This window comes from Vulpes lagopus, chromosome 5, assembly GCF_018345385.1.
Source record: "Vulpes lagopus strain Blue_001 chromosome 5, ASM1834538v1, whole genome shotgun sequence".
Classification (NCBI taxonomy): Eukaryota; Metazoa; Chordata; class Mammalia; order Carnivora; family Canidae; genus Vulpes; species Vulpes lagopus.
Genome location: NC_054828.1, coordinates 8913345 through 8932659, shown reverse-complemented (window position 1 = coordinate 8932659; position 19315 = coordinate 8913345). Strand labels below are relative to the sequence as shown.

General features: G+C 47.6%; 1 protein-coding gene across 4 annotated transcripts in view; it reads left to right on the top strand.

Moving 5' to 3' along the window:
* The first annotated feature begins 11846 nt into the window (after positions 1-11846).
* TNRC6B (trinucleotide repeat containing adaptor 6B) overlaps positions 11847-19315 on the top strand; it is a 255735-nt gene continuing 248266 nt past the window's right edge. For 3 of the 4 annotated variants that reach the window (XM_041755373.1, XM_041755370.1, XM_041755375.1), the window contains exon 1: positions 11847-12723. The gene's annotated coding sequence lies outside the window, so the exon portion shown is untranslated. Of the gene's footprint in view, positions 12724-12780; positions 12860-19315 lie in introns of those variants that run through there. The other variant, XM_041755371.1, reaches the window with a different exon arrangement.

The window sequence follows — 19315 nt, the reverse complement described above, 5'->3', positions numbered from 1 at the left end:
GCAGGAGGAGTGCCGGCTCCTGAGGCAGGCACCTCCCCCAGCGCTGAGGCAGGCTCAGGACAGGGACATGGACAAGGCCGCAGTCCAAAGATTGCTGAGGACCCTGCCGCACCAAGCTTAGCGTCTACCCGAGCTCCAGCACGCTCCGTTCTGCCGTGGGGCTTCGCAGTTTTTAGTACATCCGCCCTCTGCTGCAGCACTTGCACACACTTTGTGAAGTATTCACTCTCTCGTCAAATCTCAAGGGTACATCTGGCATTCTCAGACGGATGGCACGTTTGAGGGTGGATCATGCCCTTGATCCCCTCGCAACAGCTTCCACAGGCTGGGAACGTCAGAACGGCTCCCGGAGGAGCACGATGAAACAGCACTCTCCATACCTGCCACCTCCACCAACTTGCCTGCTCTGGGTCCAGCTTCTGTAGGCTGAGTGCCAACAACTGGCACAGCTCTTTGGGCGGGCTGACCCCCCTGAGCGGAGGCAGCTGAGGACCGAGACCCTGGGGCAGCTGCCACCTGGATCTTGCCCCATAGGAATGAGAAGTATAGGATTCCTGGGACTGGAGTCTCTCCCTGGATTTGGCAAAACTTCCCGGTCTCCTGTGTCTTCTGTCCTTGGGGTATACGATCAGTCCTATCCCTGATCATTCAAAGGTGCTTTCAACATAGCCTCTGCTAACATCACTACCCTCTGCCTGTACAGAACTTAATAGAATGGACAGGCAAGGAAAAAAAAAAAAAAGGTGGCTTGAGATACAGAGCACACAGGACAGAAAGGGGACATGGGCCTTTTTTGTTTTTACTATGATGATTTTCTCTTTAATTTGCTGAGCACCTATTATATGCCAGTGACTGTGCTAGATGCTTCCATCACCTGCAGGTTTCAAACTAAGAAAAGCTCAGAAAAGAAGCCTTTACAGTGTTATAAAAAGTTTTCCTGGACATTTGGGTATTGACCCTCCCAAAGTTGTGTAATGTGCAGCTCAGGTCTTACAGATGAAGAGGTACACAGCTCTCCCAAGGTCCCACCCTGCATAAAATGCAGATCTAAGCCTGCTCCTCTAGCTTGGGCTTCTCGCCTTCAACACTGGTGACACTTGGGAGCCATAAATTCTCTGTTGGGGGAGATGCTGTCCTATACAATTGTAGGATGTTAGGAAGCATCCCGACTTCTACCTACTAAATGCCAGTAGCATTTATCCTGGTGAGACAACCAAAGATGTCTCTGGGTGTCACCAAGTGTCCATAGGGGGTGAAGTCACCCCTACTGAGCGAGACAGCTCATTGCGGCCTTAAAGCAGGCTGCTTCTCTGAGGTGCTTTCACGTGCATGCTCCTATGAAGCTGGTATCTTTGATGGAACGCTTTGGCCCATAGAGGGTGGCTGATTTGCCAAAGATTTTGCTTTCTGTAACTGACATAATAGCATCTTCTGTCTCGTTCTAGTTACCTTGGTTAGCTCTTCACTGCCTTGTACTCCCCAGAACAGGTGTGTTTATGTGCACACATCTGCCTTACTCCACAGAGCGCCCTGTTACATTTCCTCCCAATCTGTTCGCCTTCCTTTAGTTTCAGTCAAGCCCTCCACAAAACGCACCCTTGGCCAGACCTGTGTGTGCCCAACAGCATCCTCACCCCAAAAGGCAGACAGGGCTGATAGCAGAGAAACTTCCGCGCTCAAGTCAGGCCAAGTGGGAACTGCTACCTGGAGTGTCACAAGTCAACATCAGCAGAGCCCCCCTTAGCAGCAGATGAGTCCTACCACACACTGGGGCTGTAGTTGATCATCTGGCTGTGTGCCACAGTCACGGCGCCCTGCCTGCAGGACCCAGCGGCTGTCACTGTAATCGTCTGCATTGCTGCCCCAGGGGCAGAAGGTCTGGTGCAGAACAGGCACCCCGGACTTAGAAGGCTGAGCCAGACCAAGGTTGAGAGGATGGGTGCCTTCAAGAAAGCTGGAAGGTGGCATGTGCACCTGTGAGTGTGTTCTTGGGCTGAGTAATTGCTAGATCAACCAGAGGCTGAGAGATACCCATTCTGTCCTTGGGGTTCCCATCCAGAGGTTGTAGGTACCCATTCTGTCCTTGGGTTTCCCATCCAGGGGTTGTAGGTACCCATTCTGTCCATCATTTATCTGGGTTACTCTTCTATCCACAGTATCCAGTTAATGCCTGTTTGTTAGATGATTGAAAACTTGACAACCACTTGATAGAGTAAGCCAGGCTAATCAACGTGGGTGGTGTCAGAGGCTTCAGAATTGATCATGACCCTTTCAGTCTTGTTCCTGACTTCTGAGACATGGACACCAAATAGGAGTCTGCTCTCTGCTACTTAATTTCCTGAGAACAGAGTTATGAAAAGTCCTTCCTGACCGAATCCTTTCTTCAAGGAGGACTTCTTTCAGTACGTGTCCTCGGTGGACAGTCTTCTTCAGGTACTCCAGACTGGGTGGGCCTGGGTCTCCAGGCCTCTCTGGCTGCGCAGGAACTTTGTATGCTTCTGTTCAAATTGCTAACACAAAAATGGGACGAGGAGGTGAGGGCTTTGATGTGAGGAAATATGTCCAGTCATCCAACAAGTCATGGGAAGGGCAGGAATCTAATTATCTGGACCCATCTGGAGCACTGCACTGGCCTCTCCAAGCAATAGGCAGCTAGAGACACGTTTTCAGTCAGTAAAGTGACTAGAAGTTAGGCATTGTCTGCAGCCACAAAAAAGCAGTTCCAGGAGCAGATGTCCACGTCTCATAGGAGACCAGCTCAGACCTGACACAGAAGCAGTGAGAGTATGAGGAGTCTGGCAGAGAGAGGAGGAAGCCAAGAACAGGCAGTCTGTCTGCAGTGGCCACTGTCCTCGGCACAAGCAAAGGGGAAGCACATGCCATCCTATGCTAAGAACCAAGAACCATGCCTGGTGATTATTTCCAGAGTGCAGCTTGGACCTTTCTGGAAGGCTTTGGGAGTTGGCTGATTGGACAAGGAAAGGCACTTCACTGGAGTATTTGGAAGGCTTTATTCATTTTGTTCCTTCAGTGCATATTGACTGTGAGTTAGGCTTATTTTAGTTAGGATGAATGATGAGCCCTGGAGGCCCTGGTGGAGCTCGTGTTTTTAGGGGGTGCTGGGGCATGCCGTTTGCTTTGACCTTAGCTGAGGCACATGGTGCCACACACGGGATGGGCAGTGTGGGGGTAGATTCCCCACTCGGCTACATATTAGCTAAGTGACCCAGCAAGTCGCCTCCCACCTGGAACTTCAGTTTCCTTATGTGTAATATGGGGATAATCTTGGTGCCACTTTCCAGAGGCTGTGGGGAGTAAAGCACTCAGCACAGTGGTGAATATTTGAAGAAACTTAGTTACCAGCCAGTGATACTTCCGTTGGTGTGTTAAAGTGAAAGAGCTTTATCATTTCCTTCTTGGGACATTCTCTCCTGAATTCTCCCTGCCCCTCCCTATATGATTGTCACTTTCAGGTTGAGTAGTTGGCACACAGAGCTAAATACCCACCCACCTGAAAGGAGTTTCAAGGTCCAGGGTTTGAAAGAAAGGTGGAATACATCCTGCCAGGGTGCCACTTGTGGGCTGCTTTGCTGGGCAGGGCCCTATGTTCCCCGGTGCACACCCCTCCTCAACCTTAGCTCTGTGGGCTTGTTGGTTCCAGGCATGAAAGAGGGCTACACTCTTATCTGATTGTGAAAAAGGCCCACAGCTTTTCTTCATGGATAGTTTTAGATAAAATAAAGAATTTTAGTTTGTTTGGAAAACCCTTCATATATAAAATGCAAATTAAACCCAAAACAAAACAAAAACCCAGTGCACCCAGAAAAGCCTGCCTACCTGCACCAGGCCCCTGGACTTCCCAAACCAGTCCTATCCCCTTCCTGTGAGCTCTAGACCCTCCCCAACTTTCTTCTTCTTTCTTTCTTCTTCCTTCTTCTCTCTTCTTCTTTCTTTCTTCTTCTTTTCTTCTTTTCTTCTTCTTTTCTTCTTTCTTTCTTCTTCTTTTCTTCTTTCTTCTTTCTTCTTCTTCTTCTTCTTCTTCTTCTTTTCTTCTTCTTCTTCTTTTCTTCTTCTTCTTTTCTTCTTCTTCTTCTTCTTCTTCTTCTTCTTCTTCTTCTTCTTCTTTTTCTCTTCTCTTCTTTTTCTTCTTCTTTCTCTTTTTCTTCTTCTCTTCTTCTTTTTCTTCTTCTTCTTCCTCTTTTTCTTCTTTTTCTTCTTCTTCTTCTTCTTCTTCTTCTTCTTCTTCTTCTTCTTCTTCAAGATTTTATTTATTTATTTGAGAGAGTGAGAGAGTGAGAGAATGGCAGGGTGTCGGGCAGACAGAGAGAGAGAGGGGGACAAGCTGGGAGTCTGATGCGGGGCTCCATCCCAGGTGCTTGATCCCAGGACCCTGAGATCGGGACCCAAGCCAAAGTCAGACACTTAACCCATCGAGTCACCCAGGCTCCCCTCTTCTACCTTCTAAGCTCCGTCGTTCTCCACAACTACAGCCCTGGTGGTACTGGGAGTTGCTCAAGGGCAGGCAAGGGCCTGGGGCCATACTCCTGGCTGTGGTTCCTTAGAGGAGCCCATTCAGCTGAAAGCACCATGGTGAGATGCTGACACCTTGTGGCCAGCTGGCAACATGTTTCTTTTCCTTCTCTGGGTAAGAGTAAGATGGCAGAGGCCAGGGGTGGGCAAACTTTTTTTTGTAAGAGGTCAGACAGTAAATATTCTAGGCTTTGTGGACATGTGGATCCTTCACTGCTGTAACACTAAATCAGCTGCAGGTGGTATGTAAATGAGTGGGTGTGGCTGTCTCCCAATGAAACTGCCTGGACCCTGAAATTGGGATTGCATATAATTTTCATGTGCTATAAAATATTATTCTTTTAATTTTTCCAACCACTTAAAAAATGTAAAAATCATTCTTAGCTTGTGGGCTATGCAAAAACAGGTAGTGGCTGGCTGTGGCCGGCAAGCCCCAGCACACTTTTCTTCTGTGTTCTCAACGCTAACTCTTCATTGTCACACCTGGGATCCTTCTTTGACATTATTCTGTCAAGAGGAACCAACCAGATTGCTGCTTTAACCAGATTGTTGCCACTAAACTTTCTTCTTTACAGAAATTCCAGAGTTGTTGGTTTTCACCCATTTGATAAGTTTACATAAGTATCTATCAGGTGCCCAGTCCTGTGTTGAAAGCCATTAAAGAACCTGGAGTTTAATGACATGTATTTAATATTTACTTTTATTGATTCATTTGTTCAAGCAAACTTATTGAGGACTTAGTGTGACCTAGGCAATGCAATAAGACAGACCTGGTCTCTGCCCTCAATGTGTTTATAACCTTGTTGGGAAGATGGACACAGGAAGGCAAGCATTATGATGGGGAAGTACAGGGGGTGTGGAAGCCCAGAGGAGGCACTTAACCCACAAGTTGAGATCAGGGAAGGCTTCCTAGAGGAGGAGGTGGTCTCTAAGCCAATACCTGAGGAGTGAATAGGAGAGGGAAGAATGAGGCAAGGCATTCCAGGGAAAGGTCCAGAGCCTAGAAAGAATTCTTTCAAGAGAATTATAAGCATCAAAGATGTAGTGAAGATTCAGATATAGTATTTGCCCTCAAGGCCTCCCAGTCTGGTGGGTAAGACAGACTACCCCATGAGGTTGTGGAGAGAGGTTTAAAGAAGTTTTCCCTGTAGCCTTGTAGAATTGGTTATTAGTGAACCTCAAGAGGTCAAGCAATGGGCAAGTGAGTGCTCTGAAGGCTACAAAGAGCCCCATGACCAGGCTCTGACTCTACACGGGGTACTGACTCTGGGGGAGTAGAGAAGTGGGCCCAACTTCTCTGCTCCAGAAGCCCCTGCAAGGAAAGAGGGGACTCAAACTGAGCTTTGAAGGAAATGTGGACCTTGGTTCAGAAGAAAGAGGGAAGCCATGGAGGGAGGGCTGCAAACTCACTGAGGAAGGGATGGGCGTGGCCCAGCTGAGGGGCCACCAGAAGTTCTCTCAAGGGGTCACCGGGGACCATCCTTCACCGTGTGAATCTCACAACAGCCCTGACCAACAGGTATTTTTCTCAGTTCTACCAACTAAAAAACGTGACCTTGGATAGTCATTTAACCTCTGTTTGCCTCAGTTTCCTCATCTGATTCTACTTTTTAAGGTTGTTATAAGGACTGAGGAAATTAATACATATAAAATTCTGAAGACAGTGCCTGGCACTAGGGCTGGTTTCATGGGCAGCCAACCTTCTTCACAGTCCCACAGGTCCCCACACTCGGAAGGTGAGGGTCCCACATTTGGTTTAATGTTCTGTTGTTACTGTCTTGAAATTTTCAATGATTTTGGAACAGGGAGCCCCATGCTTTCATTCTGCATGGCCGCAAATTACGTAGCTGGTCCTGCAGGGGTGTGGTATGTATTTAAAAACTTCAGGGTTGGGCAGCCCAGTGGCGCAGCGGTTTAGCGCCGCCTGCAGCCCAGGGTTTGATCCTGGGGACCCTGGATCGAGTCCCACATCAGGCTCCCTACGTGGAGCCTGCTTCTCCCTCTGCCCCTTTCTCTCTCTGTCTCTGAATAAATAAGTAAAATCTTTATTTTTTTTTTAAAGATTTTATTTATTTATTCATAGAGAGAGGGAGAGAGAGAGAGAGAGAGAGGCAGAGACACAGGCAGAGGGAGAAGCAGGCATCATACAGAGCCTGACGTGGGACTCGATCCAGGGTCTCCAGGATCATGCCCTGGGCTGCAGGCGGCGCTAAACCACTGCGCCACCGGGGCTGCCCGAGTAAAATCTTTAAAAAAATAAAAAATAAATAAAAACTTCAGGGTTTTGGGGTTTTTAAAAAGATTTTATTTATTTATTCATGAGAGATATAGGGAGAGGCAGAGACACGGCAGAGGGAGAAGCAGGCTCCATGCAGGGAGCCTGATGTGGGACTCGATTCTGGGACCCCGGGATCATGCCCTGAGCCAAAGGCAGACGCTCAACCACTGAACCACCCAGGCATCCCAAAACTTCAGGTTTTATCATTATTTTAGAATCTAGAAGAGTAAATCTGATTTAATATATTCACTTTAGAAGGGAGGAAGAGGACACTCTGTATGTGACTTGCTCAAGGTGAACAGCAACTGAGCTGCAGAATGAAGGCTGAAGACAGAGGGATGAAAGTCGCAGTCCTAGAGGTGAAGGCAGGACAATGACCCAGCTCCTCGCCCCCACCCTCATGCCCCCAGAAGGCAACAGAAGGAGAGAAGAGCAGACAGACTCCTTTGAAGGAGCTTAGAGAAAGAGGTGGTATGAAAAAGAGCATGAACAGTTGTAGAGGTAGGAGGGAAGCTGGCTATTTTGGGAAGCCAAGATTCTCGGAGTAAAACGTAGTGATGAAGCCATGGAAACGAGAATTGAGACAAGCTCTTGGATCTTGGCCACAAGAGGTCATAGATGAGCTTGGAGAAATGAGTGTTGGCAGAGCCTTAGGGCCAGGAGCCGGGTTTAAAGAAGGAAGGGGCACCAGTGGAGACAGCTTCAGGTCCTTACTTAAGAAGCTGAGTAAAGGAAATGGAGGGGAAAGGGCAGGAAGAATGGAGGCTGCTTTGGAGTGGGTGGGAGGAGAGCCAGTTCCCAACTGGGATGCGGAGGAAGGACCACCGGCGGCAATAAGTTAGCCAGGAAGAGGCCACCTCTTTCCCTGAGTCTGTAGGAGAAACGAGCCCAGCCCGGAGTGGAGCGAAGGAAGGCTCTGAGGGCAACTGCTCCTTTGGAGGCCAGGTGTCTCCCCAGCTGCCCTATGGCATTCTCGATGTGGACGTCTCGGGCAACACAGCAGTGAAGAGAACTTACTCATTGGAGTCAGACTGTCTGGGTTCAGCTCTGAGGTTATTACCTTTGGTGACCTGGGCAAATTTGTTAGTAACCAGTGCCTCAGTTTCCCTCTCTGGAAACTGGGGTTAACCAGGGTTGTGAAGATGAGCTGCCTTGATCCAGGTAGAGCCCTCAGTGTAGTGTCTGACATATAGTAAGCAGGTGTGTGTGAGAGGGTAGTTATTATTAACAGCCACTTCTGGTTCTCCTGCGAGCCTCCTGTGGGTCTAACGTTGGCCAGCAAACAGGAGGAGTCTGGTGTTCGTTGCTTCACAGGGAGCTTTTCAGGAAGTGTGGTCATAAGAAGAAAGATGATTTAGAAGTGGCATAGCGCCGGTCACAAGAGCTTTGTTCCACAATAAATGCTACCTGACATGTAATAAATACTTATAAGCATGTCCTCTATAATCAGCACCCTTTAGAAAGTTCCCCTACCCCACTGCTCTTGGCCTTGGCTCTGGCCATACCCACTACTCCAGTGAGCAGTATCAGCTGTCAGCAGGCTTCTTGTTTTTTTGGATTAGGTTCCTTTACAGGGATCTTCCCATGGTTGTACGATTAGAGAATTGCAGAATGCTTTACAAACACTTCCAAATGTCTCATAGCAATGAGAGGCCAGTGCAAAGGGTGGACAGAGTTCTTCTGTGTCACAGAAATCAGAGTTGGAGCATATCCAGCTGGCTATGTCACCCCAAGCTTGTGGGTCATTGCAGAATCGTTCACAGAAATTCCCGTTGCATTGGATTTTGTCCAGGCCCATGCAATATGTTCAGGGATCACAGAGCAATCTCTCAAGGGAAAAGAGGAAGGCCTGTTGCTTGGAATGGCTTAGAGCACTTTTGGTAGCCATCCAAGGCAGCTATCACTCATTAAATCTGCCTTCTCTTCCAGCAAAAAGCCAACTGTATAGAACCCTACATATAGAGCTCTAAGAATAGTAGAGCACTCCAAGAACATACTGCACTTGGCCTAAATACAATTGTGCAGGGCTTAACGAGCTTTTTTACTCTCAAAGCTGGGTGAGTTGGAACAAACAAAAAATATTTTCCCCAAGTAGCATGCAGAGAAAGAATGAGAAACAGCAAAGAAGAGCACATTAGCACATTCTTCTTTGACCTGGGCTGCCTTTTCAGGGTACAGATTGACTCTGCAACCACCAAAGCATACCCATAAGCCCTAAGGCAGTGGGCACAGCAGATCCCCCGCCCCCATTCATTGACTTTACACTAGCCTGAGCAAGCCCCAGAGTCCTGTAACGGTGGTAATTTGTCATTTGCTGTAACAGGAATTTGAAGCCATCATCTACAATAAACATTTGGTTGATTTATTGGCCTCCTTCCCATAAGTATAGAAAGTAAGGACAGGTTCCACCCAAAGCTGCAGTTTTGAGCAATGAGAGCTCTCAGAGTGCACATGTTAAACCACACCCCACTATTTGTGGGAAGAAGAAATCCACATGTGGGTCTATTCATGAGTCTGGGAAGATACTCTCTTTAACAGGAGTTGGCTCTAGTACGGATTTAGGAGAGCTTATATTCTCTAAAACTTTCTATACTGTCTGAAATCTTTACTCAGTGTTACTTTTATTATTGGAAAAACAGTAATCTTATTTGAAAATTACTTTCCTATTCTCAAGTGGGCAAACACGACAGGGTTTCCAGCTTCCTGTTTTCTCCTGGAGAGGGAAAATACAATGAAATGAAGGCCCTCACAAACAAAGATTATAGGAAAAACAGGCTTTGGCCATTCCTGGATAGTCCTCTGTTGCTCCCTGCCCACAGAGAACAAATATTACAGGTCACCACATGTCATCAGCCTCTTGGCCAGCTAACTGCATTTCACCCCTTAGTTCTCCTTGTAGATGTCACTTCTTCTGGGAAGCCATTTCTGTCCTGCCAAGCTTGAGTCCTGTGTTCTTCCCGTGTTCTTCCAAGCCATCTGCACTGTGATGATCTTTACCTTTTGGCCAACCCTACCAGACTTGAGGTCCCTGAAGTCAGAGGTTTTATTCATCTGTGTAGCCCTTGTACCTTAGGAAAGTGCTGACAGACTCAATAAACATTTACTGAATAATTATTTGTTTGGGGACCTTTATAATCAGAACAATATAAAGATGAAAAAGAAACCATTTCTTTTTTTTTTTTTATGATAGTCACACACAGAGAGAGAGAGAGAGAGAGAGAGAGAGAGGCAGAGACACAGGCAGAGGAAGAAGCAGGCTCCATGCACCGAGAGCCCGATGTGGGATTCGATCCCGGGTCTCCAGGATCACGCCCTGGGCCAAAGGCAGGCGCCAAACCGCTGCGCCACCCAGGGATCCCGAAACCATTTCTTTTTTTAAAAAATATTTTATTTATTCATTCATGACAGAGAGAGAGAGAGGGAGGCAGAGACATAGGTAGAGGGAGAAACAGGCTCCCTGCAGGGACCCCAATGTGGGTTTCGATCTCTGGACCAAGGATCAAGCCCTGAACCAAAGACAGATAACCACTGAGAAACCCAGGTATCCCAGAAACCATTTGTTTTCAAGGAACATACAACTAAGTTGGGGCAGACAGATGTGTCCAACAATTAACTATAAAACCAAGCACTGATTTATGGGTTAAAAGAGTTACAAAGAACCAATGTGAAGATAAGGAAGGTCTTGAATCCTGAACAGTCCTCATTCATTGTGTCTTCTGGTTCAGAAGCCCCATATTGGAATGCTGGTACGGGGTATGTGCCGGTAGTTATAAGGATTCAGGTTCTTTAGGACATTTAATTAGAATTTAACTCATGATCTTTCTTTTCTGTCCTTCTGCTGGCAGTTACCCTAGGAATACCTGCCATTTAATCTTTATTGATGTTTGTGAAATGCCTTGTCTTTCTCTGCCGAAAGTCTGTTCAGTGTTGAGCATTACAGTGTTACAGTGGTTGTTTTATTACTAAAGCAGTGCCAACGAGGTTACACAACAGCTTGAATCAGGAAGTAAAACAAGGGCGGTGATCCTACTGAAGCTACAGGGGATGGGGATTTGGGATGGTAAAATGTTAATTACCCGAGACGGAATGTGGGCTGGAGTCCAGAGCTGTGCTCCTGGAGATCATTTCTGTCCCAGAGGCTGGGGCTGGCTCTTTGGCAGTGGGTCCTTAGCATCCTGCCCTCCCCTGGCTGGAATGTTGGATTCACTTCTCTGAAAGCTGCCACAGAGAATCTAGTGGCGAGGAGCCAGAAGCACACGTCTTGCACTGCATCAGGGGCCACTCTGGAAGCTTCCCAGGAGCTGAAGGGCTGTTCCATTTGCATGTGATAAATTATTTATCTCTAAAGCAATTTATTCTTTATCTCTCTTTAGACTCTCATTCTCCTTGTTTCTGGCTCTCGAGGTCTCTCTCTCTCTCTCTCACCAAAGAGGGAGCTGGAAGATAGATGAGGGAGGGTTGAGGAGGTAGGCTTGGCACACAAGGATGGTAGAAATGTTCATTTATAAAGCTGAGAAAATAAACACAGAAGTAGATGGGCTTCTGGTCGGGAAACACCAAGATGGTTTGCTTTAGGGTGGGGAGGAACGGGTGCCAGGGAGAAGGCGGTGGCGGCAGTAACAACCTCTCCGTAACTTTAGTCTCCCACAATGTCACCTCCAGAGACCGACGGGGGAACTTGCATTCGGAATGAAACGTTTTTAAGACGTTGTGTTGGCAGGCAGGTAAGATGCGGGACGAAGGGAGAGGCGCCAGTGAAAAAGCGAAGGCTCTGGAACCAGCCTCCTAAGACCAATGCCAGGTTCACCAATTGCTTTCTATCTAGGTGACCTTGGGCAAGTGTCCTAATTCTCTTTAGAGCCTTCGTTTCTATCTGTAAAATTCAGAGACTGTAAAACCCACAGGTTCAAACAGATAATCCCTGTAAAGGACTGAGGAGACAGTCGCTGGCACAAAGGAGGCACAAAATAAACGACAGTCAGTATCATCGTCAGCTGCGGGCCAAACGACCAGAGTCCCCCAAACTCCCAAGCAAACAATTACCCGGAGCACGGAGCATCCAGGTCTGACTGACGCGCCTCCCGGCCCAATAAGGTACCGGGAAAGAACTCTGTGGAGTCGAACCAATGGCACCAGTCCTTGTTGTTGGACGGGGCTTCTGGCCGTTCCGCCAATAGCTTGAAGATGTGACTAAGGACTGACATTCTGACGGTCCAATGACGCACAACCAGCCCACACTCAGCACTTCGAAGGGGATAAATCAAGGAGCCGGCGCGTATAGATTCCGTTATTAGGCAATACTGGATGGAGAGAGGAGCTCAGGGGAGACAGCGCGAGGGCGAGGCACCCATGAGCTAAAAAAAGAAAAAAGACGATGGTTGCGCCAAGTGAGCTCGGCCGCCATCATGCTCTAGTTTCCCCTTCGCCTCTCCGGGTCCGCGACCAAGGAAGCGGCCTCTGGGATGCTGAGGGGGTGTGTCCCCGAATGATTGGCGCAGGCGGCTCAGCCAATCCTAGCTCGTCAAACGGGAAGCGCTTGGCCAATGAGGGGCGACGGCAGCGGCGAGGACTCGGAGGGGCGGAACAGCAGCTTGATGGGCACAAGCGCCAGCCAGTGAGAGCCGGAAGCATCCTCCCTGCGGCCAATGGAGTGGGGCTCTGGGCGGGCTCCCGAGTGTTTGTGTTGTGGTTTTGGGGGAGGGAGGCGGAGGGGAAAGTTTGTTTATTTTGTTTTTAGTTTCTGGGGTCCCCGTGTTTCTGGGAGGTGAAGAGGGAGGGAGTGACCCCCCCGCGCCCCCTCAGTCCCCCTACTACGTCGCCTCCATAGCCTGCGGAGAAGCGGGGACCGCGCGCATCGCAGCGCATCGCAGCCTCACAGCGGAACGCCGCGCACTCGGAGCCGGCGCGGCTCGGCGGTGAGTGAGGACCGACGGCCACTGCCGCCCTTCCCCTCCCCCGCGCACCGCCCAGTCCGAGCGGAGCGGCCGGGTGGGCGAGGACGCCCGCGGGAGCGCGCGGCGCGGGCCGGCCTGTCAAGCTGAGGCGCAGCGTGTGCGTGTCCTCGCGAGTGAGCGCGCGCGGCGGGGACAGGGCTGGAGGGGGGGCGGGAGCGCGCGCGGGCCCCGGCGGGGGCGGCGGCGGCGGCGTGGAGCTCGCGCTCCGTGGGGGCGGGCGTGCGGTGGGTTTGACCCCGGGTCGGGGAGGGACGCGGGCGACGTCCCGCGCGCAGGGCAGGGGCGCCCCGAATGGCGGGGCCGGCGGGCGGGCGCGCGCGGCTCTGGGCGTCACGCGCCGGCAGGTGTGAGCTGGGGGAGGGCTTCCGGGTGGGCTGGTCGAGTCGGGTTCGCTTCCCGTCGCTGGGCGGGGGGGCGCCTCCAGGGCGGGGAGGGGCTCCCCGTGGCGGCGGAGAGCGGGGGGCCCTCGGAGGCGCGTCGGGCCCCCTGCCTGGCTGGGGGGCAGGTAGACGGAGGCGGCAGGCCCCCGAGCGCCCCGGTGGCTGCCTGCGCGGCACCGCGGGACCTGCGTGGCAGCGTGGACGCGTTCTCCTGATTAATCCGGGCCGGGGGAGTGGGTGTCGCGCCCCTCATCCCAGAGCCCTGCGGCGTGGCCACCTTCGAGAGGCTGTCCAGGCTTTCCACGAGGAAATGGGACGAGCCGGCGCCAGGGGGAGACGAGCCTGTCTCCCCCTGAGTTGGCATCCCTTGGGTCCAAACCAGTGGGTTTGTCAGCCCACGGAGGGCCAGATACCCCAAAGTGGCCGAGGTCGCCCCGTAACCGTAGCTGCTTGTTGGGCATCTTAAGTAAGGACCAGCCCATCCTCAGTTCTCTAGGCAGAGTGTGCCGACCTCGGTCTCAAGATTCCTTGCTTCTTCGTGGGTCCTTTGGCTGTTTTATTACTCTTTAGCATCTATGCTAGAAATTGTGCGAGGAATAAGACGAATTTCAAGTTGGTCATTTGTATTACAGTGTACGCGAAATTATGCAACAAAATTGGCGAGAGGTATTTCTCCATAGTGAATAAAACGTCATTGGTTGCCTCCCCCCACCCCAGGAGTTAAGCGTATAGAAAGAAGGTGTATAAAAATCTCGCATCTTAGCATTTTGTGAAAGTTTAACAATAGAGGCTATTTCCTTCATAGTTGTGGGGACTTTCAGTGGACCATAGCTTCCTGTTGATTTGGAGAAGCATTAATGATCCTGGCTTTGAGAATATATTTATTGTTTTGGTAATGTTATGTAAATGCCTCTCTAAAGGCAGAACTTTTAGCACGTTGGTTTGCACCTCTACAGCGTGCTGTATCGCTGTGGGTAGGTAGTGAGAGGGATATGAATGTAGTAGGTCCCTACATTAAGGAATCCAGAACACAAATCAGACTGGCTTGGCCCGCTTGGGACAGACACAGCAATGATGATAATGCTGCCTTTATATTTTCTTGGTTCTTGGCCTTCTCTGAGTGCTTGTCCCAAACATTAGCATTTGAGCAGAGTAGTTTGTGATAGGATTTAAGAAGAAGAAATTACCAAGCTGCATTTCTGAGGTAGCATATAAATGCCATGCCTTTGAAAAAATATTTTTTTCTTCATTCAGATAGAAGCACTTAAAAGTGTTTTAAGTCAGAGCAATACCATTTGTTGAAACGATAGTAATAATGTTAACTGACATTTACTGCATGCATCTCACATGCCAGCCTCTCTGTATTTTTTCCTAATCCTTACCTGAAGCCTGTCACATAGGTGTCATTACTGTTTTCTGGATAAGAAAAAGACCCTCTAAGAGCCTCATGGCCAGTAATTTTAAGGGATAGGTTTAGTTTTAAGTGTGTCGGTTTTCAAAGCCTGTGCTTATTCCATTTTGCCTCCTAAATTATCCAGAGGAAGAAAGGTAGAAAGGACACTGAAAAGTAGAAAGGAAAAGAAATAGGAAGTGCCACTGGTGATGATGAGGTTGTCCATACCTGTTAAAAATTTAATGTTGGGCAGCCTGGGTGGCTCAGCGGTTTAGCGCCTGCCTTCAGCTCAGGGCCTGATCCTGGTGACCTGGGATCCAGTCCCACGTCGGGCTCCCTGCATGGAGCCTGCTTCTCCCTCTGCCTGTGTCTTTGCCTCTCTCTCTCTCTCTCTCTCTCTCTCTCTCTGTGTGTGTGTGTCTCTCATGAATAGGTGAATAAAATCTTAAAAAAAAAAAAAAAAAGTAGTTCATGTGCAAAATGCATGCTCTAGAAGAATACTGAAATGGAGCAACTTGTGGTGTGGAAGGTTGGATCTGCCAGTTTGCTAGATCTCCCAGTTCTCCTTATCTGTTTGAGCTGTGTGCCATTCTGTTCTTCTTTTCACCTCCGGGAATTCTAAAAGAGGAGGCTGTACTGACTGCTTCCCTTCACTGCTCAAGTTATTCTTTGAACCTTTGCAGCTTGGCTCCCAACCTTAACACTCACTGAGGTTTTTTCCAAGGTTGCCAATTACCTAATGGTTAAAATTCCCAGAGCACCTTTTCGGGATTTATCCTGTTATGTCTCCCTGCAGTAGTCCTTTTGACTACCTCCACTCCTTAAAAAAAAAAAAAAAAAAACCTATTTAAAAAATAGCAGTAACATTAGCTCTTGGTATGTATACATGAATGTTAGTTAACTTGTGCATAGATTCATGTAACCACCACTATCAGGATACAGACCAGTTCCATAATCCCCCCAAAATTTCCTCAGACCATATTCCTTTTGATTCTCCTTCATCCTAACTTCTATCCCAGAGATAGATAAACACTAAAGGTCAGAATTAGGCCTCTTTTGTTGTTTTACTTTTCTCTGTCTACTGGAAAATGTTAGTTTGGGGACTTCAAATTATCACCTTGTATCTGCTAACCTGCATATCCACGTCTGACCTTTCTTCCATACTCTAAAATGACATCAATATTTACCTGCTGGAATTCTTCACTATTGCTTCATAATCAATGTGTTTAAAGTTTTGTTCAACTTTGCCTCCTAAACCAGCTCTTCCATCAGATTTTTCTGTATTTTTTGGTGATGCCGTCCTCCTTCCCTGCAACCCTGAAACACTCGGAGGGCCTTATAATAAGCTCTTATCCCAGACCTGGAATCCTGCTGCTCAGCTATAGATATTGGCTCCTGCCCTTTGCTACTGAGCTGGCTCCCATTCAGTAGTCTGAGCAGAGCACAGGTAATTGGAGTATTTAGAACGCCATCGGGATTGGACTGCTGCTCTGGTCTGAACCTCTTGTGGCTTCCCATTGCCCTGAAGTCCGTCTAGGATTTTATATATATACGTAAAAAAAAATGAATTTTTTTTTATTTACTTATTCATGAGAGACACAGAAAGAGGCAGAGACATAGGCAGAAAGAGAGAAGCAGGCTCCATGCAGGGAGCCTGATGTGGGACTTGATCCTGGGACTCTGGGATCACACCCTGAGGCAAAGGCAGATGCTCAACCTGAGCCACCCAGGCGTCCCCCGTCTGGGATTTTATTTTTCATCCTTTGAGGCTCTGTAAGATCTGGCCTGTGCTTGCCTCTCTAACCTTCTCTCATCTCTTTTATGGCCCACCCCACCCCCCTTTCTGATGTCCCAATTACTTGGTCTTACTTTCCATTTTTTCAACCAAGCCTTTTGCAGGCTCAAGGTTTTTGTACAGACCACTCTCCTGGCTTGGGCTGGTCCTCCCCAGCTTCCTAATTTTCACCTACATAACATCAGGGTTCAGATTAAATTGCCAATTCATCAGAGATGCTTTCCTTTATGACCGCCCACTACCCTCATCTACCCTCAGTCAGGTCTTTCAGAGCTCCTCTTCCTTTTTCATAGCTCTCACCACAGTTTGTGATTCAGGACCATGTCTGTTTTGTTTCCCGTGTCTCTAGAGCTGAGCCAAGTATCAGGCGTACAATAAACTCCCAGCAAATATTTGTTGCCTGTGTTGTGAGTCTGGATTTTTGCTTTTATAATTTACTGTTTTCTTGCAGTTTCTGGTAGCCTTGCTTTCTACTTCCTACCTTCTCTGGGACTTGATCTCACTGTTGGTAGTCTATTTCAGAAATAGATCTGAAATTGCTGAAGAGGACACTGATCCTGTTCTCCTTCTGAATTGTACCTCTGCCTGGGAGCTCCTACCACTGAGCCACAGTAGATCTAAACTGTGGCTGACTTGCTAAGTCCACTGAGCAGTGCACCTTGGTTGTTCAGGCTGGGGCTAGTGCTTGTAGCTGTTTTTCTTTGCTCATCAACCCCTGCTCTTTATTTCTTCTTCCTCCCTCTACCCAGCCTGCAACTTCTAAAGACCTTGTATATTTTCCAGCTGAGCCTGCTTACCCTTTGACATTTGCCAGCCTTTTGACATTGACAACTGCCTCTAGTGTCTTGACCCTACAGATTGCCCCCACACTAATCGTCCTGAAACAGTGCTTGTTTATGTTTCCTGCCCCCTCCCCAAGTCTACCACAGGCACTTAAGTTTGAAAACCTTCAGTGGTGTTTCATTGCCTAGAGGGTTTAAACTCTTTAGCTTGTTATTTCAAGCACTTTGGACTAACACTGTCCAATGGAAGTAGAATGCAAGCCACAAATGTGAGCCACGTGTGTAATTGTAAATATTCTAGTAGCCACATTTAAAACGTTAGAAAGGGTAAAATAGATTTTCAAAAAATTTTATTTACTTCAATATATCGAAGATATTTCATGTAAACATGTAATCAGTAAAATTATTGAGACGCTTTACATTCCTTTTTTTTCATATTAGGTCTTTGAAATCTGGAATGTATTTTTCACTTCATCTCCATTCAGACTACATTTCTTTTTTTTTTTTTTTGACTACTTTTCAAGTACTCAGTAGCCACCTGTGGCTAGTGGCTACCCTGTTGGATAACACAGCTCTAAACCACATCCTTGACATAGATATACCTAGGTAATTCCAGGCACTAGCCTTTTGATTATTGTATTCCTCTGTCTACAACCAGATCCTCATCCAAATATGCTAACCTTCCTTGCTTGGGAATCCCAGGGTATCTTATCCCTAAACTTTACTTCTCACCATTTCCTCTGACCCCTTAACCTTATTTTTGTGTGTGTCACTGTTTTTCCATATAGCAATTACTTATAATATTTACCAGTTTGCATTATTATCCAAAGTAAAGTTAAAATATGTTTTTTAAAGATTTTATTTATTCATTCATGAGAGACACACAGAGAGAGAGAGAGAGAGAGAGAGAGAGGCAGAGACATAGAGGGAGAAGCAGGCTCCATGGAGGGAGCCCAATGTGGGACTCGATCCCGGTACTCGGATCACGCCCTGGGCTGAAGGCGGCGCTAAACCACTGAGCCACCTGGGCTGCCCCAAGTTAAAATATTTTAATAACTGATATTTAACAAGGCATGGGCACTGACCAATGGAAATAAGTGCCTACTAAATTAGAATCGATGGCAACTGTGTATAGCTTCTGTGTTCTTATCTGTGTGTACCTACTGAATTACAGCTCTTACTGTCCTGGGTTTTGCATTGTTGGCTTCCCCCATAAGACTATGAGTTCCTTGATGGCAGGCATTTGTCCTACTCATCTTTACATTCCTTACAGCTCCTGTCCTGGCCTATAGTAGGCAGTCTACAAATATTTTAAATAAGTGAACAAATGCAACCTTAATATCTATTTTTATTCTATGTTCTATATTTTATCTTTCCAAATAGAAACTAAAATATAAGTCCTTTCAGGACAGAGATCATGGATTATGAAGGAGTATATGGAATATTGTCTTGATTGTCTTCATAGGAGCATTTCTTCTGAATGAAGATTTGCTTTAAAAAAATAACTCTTGGGGGGAATCAGTGGTTAAGCATCTGCCTTTGGCTCAGGGTGTGATCCTGGGGTCCTGCGATTGAGTCCTGCATTGGGCTCCCTCTGGGGAGACTGCTTCTTCCTCTGCCTATGTCTCTGCCTCTCTCTCTCTGTGTCTCTCATGAATAAACAAAATCTTAAAAAAAAAAACCTCTTGGGGTGCCTGACTGGCTCAGTTGGTAGAGCATGTGACTTGATCTCTGAGTTGTAAGTTCAAGCCCCACTTTGGTGTAGAGCTTCCTTAAAAAATAAAATCTTTTTAAAAAAATTAAAAAAAAAACTGTTTGGGGGCACCTGACTGGCTCGGTCTGTAGAGCATGCAACTCTTGATCTTGCAGTCCTGACTTTGAGCCCTATGTTGGGGGCATAGAGATTACTTAAAATGTTTGTTAGTGCCCATTGGTGATGGTTTAAAAGTTGAATAAAGATTAAAATAATAATAACTATTTAGATATTATTATGGGTTTTCAGGCTGGGTCAGAAATGAGGTTGGGCTTTCATTTAAGGAGACGTAGTTTCTTTGTGGTTTGTAAACTGGCTCAGAAAACAACTTCAAAGAGCTCCTTGGAATTAATGCACGCTCTTCCAGAGTTAGGAGCACAGTTGGTTTTGGAAAGGCACTGTGCTAGGAGTTAAAAGTCCTGAGTTGATTTGTATTGCAGACATCTGCTT